Here is a 6,541-nt window from a genome sequence, read left to right on the forward strand (position 1 = left end):
CCTTATAGCCCACCAAAAGTCTGTTACCATATTATAGTAGTGATGTGTGTGAACACACTTAGGACCGCCGGGGCACTTTTTCCCTCACTAGGAGGTTTTTTCCCCCGTGCATTGTATATACGCCCATTATCTTCTAGGGCTGGTTATCTTTCATTTTTGGCACTCATAATACACTACAGTGTTGTGCTCAAGCTTCCTCATCTTCTTGAAGTTGTGTGTGCATTCCTGCAACCCTAATTCCAACAATTGGTATCAGAGCAGGCTTCCTCCTCCCGGGCAGCATCACCGGCACCTGCCGCTTCATCTCCTCCGATTGCAACAAGGTTTCACGAGCGTCTGCAGGTTAGTATATGCCGTGGGAAAGCCCGTAGGGCTTGTTCGTTTCAGAATTTTGATCTGAAGTCATTTCGCCCTCCGTTTTTGCATTCCAAGTACTGCGCAGGCAAAATCGTCCTACTGTGCAGATTTTCTGTCAAGATTAAAATCTGCAGGACAGGTGCCCATTCGTCTGTTTTGGGCTGTGCTACATAGCACAGGTCGATTTTATACAGGTTTACCTCTTACAGACAGCATTTACATCTAGTAGTACAGTCATTGGCCATGGCTGACAACAATGATGTATTCCGCATGTTGGCTGCTGAGGATAAGTTGGATGGCACCAACTATCCATTGTGGGCATATATGATGCGACATGTATTGGTAGCAAAGGGGTTATGGAACATTGTGCAGGGTATTGATGCACGTCCTATAGTGGCTGGGAATGCTGCAAACACATCAGAAACAGGTACTGTTGATGATGGTGCAGGCACAAGTGCTGTAGCAGCTGTTCGAGAACCACCACTTTCAGCAGAGCAGATTCGTTGGGATGGTAGAGATGCGCAGGCTCATGCCTTGATTGCGCTGTCTGTCAAACGTACCATTATCCCACATATTCGCTCCTGCAGGACTTCTAAGGATGCTTGGGATGTACTTGCCACATTGTATCAGGCAAGAAATGAGGCTCGTGTTGCTTATCTCCGAAAACAATTGGAGAGTGAGCATATGAACGAAGGTGATTCTATGGATAGCTTTTTGACAAAGATCAAGGATTTCAAAGAGCAGCTCATTTCTGCAGATGAAATCCTGTCAGACAGTTCACTTGTGCAGACTGTTTTGAATGGTCTACCAGATTCTTATCAGGGTTTTGCTTCCACTCTTCGCTTGATGATGAAAGGCAATCCCAATGCCTTATCATTTGAGGAGTTAGTTTCTGTTTTGCTGCAAGAAGACCAGTCAAGGCAAAACAGGAATATTATGCGTGTCGCAGATCAAGCTTTCGTTGCTAGTCAGAGAAGCGGGAAAGGTAAAGCTGGCTTTTCTTCTAGTAAGCAGAAATCTGCAAATGCTGCGCAACCAAAGAAGGAAGACAAAGATGAGAAGAAGGGTGACAAACAGAAGACATTTTGCAAGTACTGTAAGGGAAATGATCATGTCATCAAAGCGTGTCCTAAGCTGGCTGCGAAAGAGGCTAAGAAGAAAGAGGCTGGTATGGCTGTTGCAGATGCCTCTCCTTCTAACAATGAATCTGCTAATGTTGTGCTAGATACAGAATGGGCATTCAATGCGCAGTGCAGTTATGACCCATCTTTGCATGACACATGTATGTCTGCAGTGGATTCAGATGTATGGTACTTTGACAGTGGTGCCACTAAGCATATCACCTCGCAGCGCAGTTTATTCACTTTCCTTGAGTCTGCTCCCACAGGGAATACTGTCACTTGTGCCAATAACTCCTCTTATCCCGTTGAAGGAGTTGGACAGATTGTGCTGAATGTTGCAAATGGCAACACCTTTACACTTTTTGATGCATTGTATGTGCCAGGGATCAAAAAGAATCTGCTGTCAGTCTCTGCATTTGCCAAAACAGGTTTGGTTGTAAAATTTGTGGATGACAGATGTACTGTTCATGATCTCTCTTGTGGTGACATCATTGTAGCATCTGGTTCACTATGTCGAGGGCTGTATAAGCTCAATATGGATGGCAAATGTGTAGAGGATTCAGCATGTGCTATTATGGATACGCAGGCTATTTCAGATGCAAAACTGTGGCATGCACGTTTTGGTCATCTGAATTTTGCAAGTTTGCTGCGCCTGCAGAAATCTGAAATGGTGTCTTCTTTGCCTAAGCTTGAGGCACCTGTCAAGCATGTTTGTGAGGGCTGCATATTGGGTAAAATGCAGCGTGCTTCCTTTCCCAAAGATGGATCAGTGAGAGCTGAACGCAGATTGCAGCTTGTTCACAGTGATGTTTGTGGTCCCATGCAAACTCCATCATTTGGAAACTACCTTTACTTCGTGACTTTCATTGATGATTTTACCAGGCATGCATGGGTATATCCTTTGAAGGCAAAGTCCGAAGTGTTTTTGTGCTTCAAACAGTTTTTGGTTATGGCTGAAAATGTGTCAGAAAGTAAGATGGGCACCCTCCGTTCAGATCGAGGGGGGGAGTATATGTCTTCAGAATTTAATGCATTTCTGGCTGAGCGTGGGATAAAACACCAATGTACAGTGCCGTATACACCACAGCAAAATGGTGTGGCTGAGAGAAAAAACAGGTCTCTCATGGAAATGGCAAGATGTATGGTTAAGAGTCAAAGTCTACCACATGGTTTTTGGCTTGAGGCTGTCATGTGTGCCACTTATGTACTAAACAGGTGTCCCACCAAAGCATTACAGGTTGTCACTCCATATGAGGCTTGGCATAGCCGCAAGCCATCTGTTGGCCATTTACGTGTTTTTGGTTGCCTGGCATATGCATTAGTGCCTGTGCAACATCGCAGAAAATTGGATGACAAAGCTGTCAAATGTATTTTTGTTGGATATAGTGCTGAGAGCAAAGGCTATCGTTTGTATCATCCACAAACAAAGCGCATTTTGGTTAGCCGTGATGTTGTATTTGTGGAAGATGCAGTTCAGCCCTTGGTTTCATGTACTAAGGAGACAGATATCAGCTCACGTGATGTCTATGATACATTGTTGCCTCTTTTCAGTGGTGCACAGTCAAGTGCAATACCTCATGAGGCAGTTTTTCAGCCTATGCAGGTTTTAAATGATGGCACAGATCAGCCTATATCTGATGCAGATGTGCATGATGCACTTGAGGATGAGAGACAAGAGATTGAGGGCTCTAGGAATATGCCTAGATGGCTGGTGCAGACTTTGCGTGACAGCAAGTTGGATGCCCCTTTGTCTAGTCGCACTCGTTCTGGCTCTCATGGTGCCTCTTATGCGTCAGATTGTTATGCATTGGCTGTTTCTAGTATGTGCGATGAAAGTGAGCCTGTTTCATTTGATGAGGCACAAAGTTCAGAAAATTGGATGGCTGCTATGCAAGCAGAATACGATGCTATTATGAAGAATGGTACATGGTCTTTATGTGACTTGCCCCCTGGCAAGAAGGCCATTGGCACTAAGTGGGTATACAAATTGAAGCGTAAGCCTGATGGCACAGTGGATCGCCATAAGGCTAGGCTTGTTGCAAAAGGTTATGCTCAAGAGAAGGGCATTGATTTTGATGAGACTTTTGCTCCCACATGTCGTATGACCACTGTTCGTAGCATCTGTGCATTAGCAGCTCATAATGGTTGGAATGTACATCAGCTGGACATAAAGACTGCGTTCTTAAATGGAGATTTGCATGAGGAGGTGTATGTATCGCAGCCTCGTGGTTTTGTTCAAAGAGGGCAGGAAAACAAAGTGTGCAGGTTAAAAAAGGCTTTATATGGTTTAAAGCAAGCTCCACGAGCTTGGTATGAAAAAATACATGCATATTTGACTGCACATGGGTTTCAGAATAGTCCAACAGAAAGCACTTTGTATGTTAAACGTATGGATGGTGTACATCTAATCATTGCTCTCTATGTCGATGACATGCTGCTCACAGGACCAAATGAGAGTCATATTGCTGATTTTAAGGCTGATTTGAATGCCTCTTTTGAGATGTCAGATTTGGGGCATTTGCATCATTATTTGGGGATACAATTTAAGCAGTGTGATGGAGGTATTGCTTTGTGTCAGACAAAGTATATTGAAACATTGTTGCGGAGATTTGGCCTTGAAGACTGCAAGCCTATTGCTACTCCAATGGAGACAGGTTTGAAGTTGAGTCTTCATGATGCTGGAGATTACTTTGATGTCACACTCTATCAGACAGCTGTTGGTTGCCTCATTTATGTATGCATTACGAGGCCAGACATTCAGTTTGCAGTCTCACAGGTGAGCAGATTTATGCATAGCCCAGGCATTAAGCATTGGCAGGCAGTGAAGCGTATCTTTCGCTATTTGAGTGGTACTCGGCATCTTGGGTTGTTTTATCCCAAGGGGGGATCATTGCCGCCAGATTTACATGCTTTTTCAGATTCTGACTGGGCTGGTTGTTATGACACACGCGTGTCCACGAGTGGTTTTTGCTTCATGCTTGGAAGCTCATGCATATCATGGTTGAGCAAGAAGCAGCCTACTGTGGCCACTTCTAGTTGTGAAGCTGAGTACAGGGCAGCTTTCACAGCTACGGTTGAGTGTGTGTGGCTCAGACGCCTTATGGCTGATTTGGGTGTTGGGCAGCCATCTGCCACCACCATCTTCACTGACAGTCAGAGCGCATTGGCAGTTGCGCGGAACCCAGTGTTCCATGCTCGTACGAAGCACATTGAGGTGCACTACCATTATGTCAGGGAGAGACTCTCTGCAGGAGAGATCAGTTTGGCTTATGTGCCAACACAGGATAACCTTGCAGACCTTTTCACAAAGGCTCTGCCTCGTGAGAAGTTCGAAGCTTTTCGCAAAGCTTTGGGCTTACTCCCTTTTGTGGATTCGTCCACATAGCTAGACACTTCCCTATACATGAGTGCTAGCTCTTGTTCACCGCATCACTCCAGGGGGGATTTGTTACCATATTATAGTAGTGATGTGTGTGAACACACTTAGGACCGTCGGGGCACTTTTTCCCTCACTAGGAGGTTTTTTCCCCCGTGCATTGTATATACGCCCATTATCTTCTAGGGCTGGTTATCTTTCATTTTTGGCACTCATAATACACTACAGTGTTGTGCTCAAGCTTCCTCATCTTCTTGAAGTTGTGTGTGCATTCCTGCAACCCTAATTCCAACAAAGTCATCACCTTATTATCTATAGGCAAATGGTCAAGCAGAGAGTACAAATAAGATATTGTACTATCTTGATGAAAACATTAGAAGCAAGCCGCACGGATTGGGAACATAAGCTGATTGTAGCTTTATGGGCGTATCAAACATTATATAAGGTAGCGACGGGATATATTTCCTTTCGTCTAGTTATGGCGTAGAGGTAGTGATGCCTATGGAGTACTTAGTGCCAAGCCTGCGGGTTGCGGTGCAAGAAAGGTTAACTGAAAATGCATTAGTTGAAAGATTAATTGATTTAGAGAAACTTGATGAAACTTGGTTAATTACATTACACAGGCTTATGGTTGAGAAATTTTGAAGAAAGCGTTGGTTTGACCATAACCTAAAACAAAAGGAACTGGAAACAGGGGACTTAGTTCTCATGTATGGTGTTGGAAGCACCAGGAAAAAAAAACTCAAGTACAAAGGGTTGGGACCATTTAAAGTGTCCAAAATAACCCCTCAAGGGTCGGTTCAAATTGAAACTATCAAGGGTGTACAAATGGAAGGGTACATCAATGGAAACAAACTTAAGAAATATTATGGACCACTGACCCAAGAGATGCTCATGCAAGAGCATCTACTAAAACAAAAGAAAGACTTGGAGAAGGAAACAATCAAGCAAGCTCAAGACGAAGCCAAGTCCAAACAGAGACTACAGGAGAGAATATTGCATGTGAACATGGCTTCATTAAGCCTCCTTGTTTGACGAGGATGACCTGGACATTGAGGGGGGTGGTCAAAAAGCGAGCCAAGAGCAGCGAGCACAAAGCAATGAGTAGAGCTCATGTTCTTGTGAAAGTGAGCAGGTAGGGGCATGGTATGATGTTAAGCGAGCATGAAATGTTAAAGAGAAGAGTGGAACCACAGTGCAATTCTGTAGCAATCAAACAAAGAAGACATGAAATGTTCTAAAATGACCATTGCAATAATTTTTTTTTCGAACCAATGGTGCAGATACAAAAAATCACTATTAAACCCATATTGCTTGGCTCGCTAAAAAGATATTGAATCTATAGTATTCACAATGTTGGAGAGCCATTAGCAAACAAAAGACAATAGACAGGAAAATTTATAAAATAACAAAAACCTTTCCAAAACAAGTACTACGGTTCAGCTGGTATGACATGACCCCCATACATATTTCAACTAAAGTGGGTTGCAGGTTCCTAAAGCTGTTGAGGATGACTTCTAATAGACTTAGTTAGCATGTCTTTTACAATTCTCTCAGAAATACAAACTTGATGAATATGCATATTGTTGTTCACATCCTGTCCAAGAATCATTAAGAACACAAAGTATATGTGCTTGCATGCAAGATATGGTCTTTTCTTGGCCACTCTATCTCTGAACTCCACACA

Source organism: Cibotium barometz, chromosome 45 (genome assembly GCF_041138505.1).
Source record: "Cibotium barometz isolate CiBa-2024 chromosome 45, ASM4113850v1, whole genome shotgun sequence".
Classification (NCBI taxonomy): domain Eukaryota; kingdom Viridiplantae; phylum Streptophyta; class Polypodiopsida; order Cyatheales; family Cibotiaceae; genus Cibotium; species Cibotium barometz.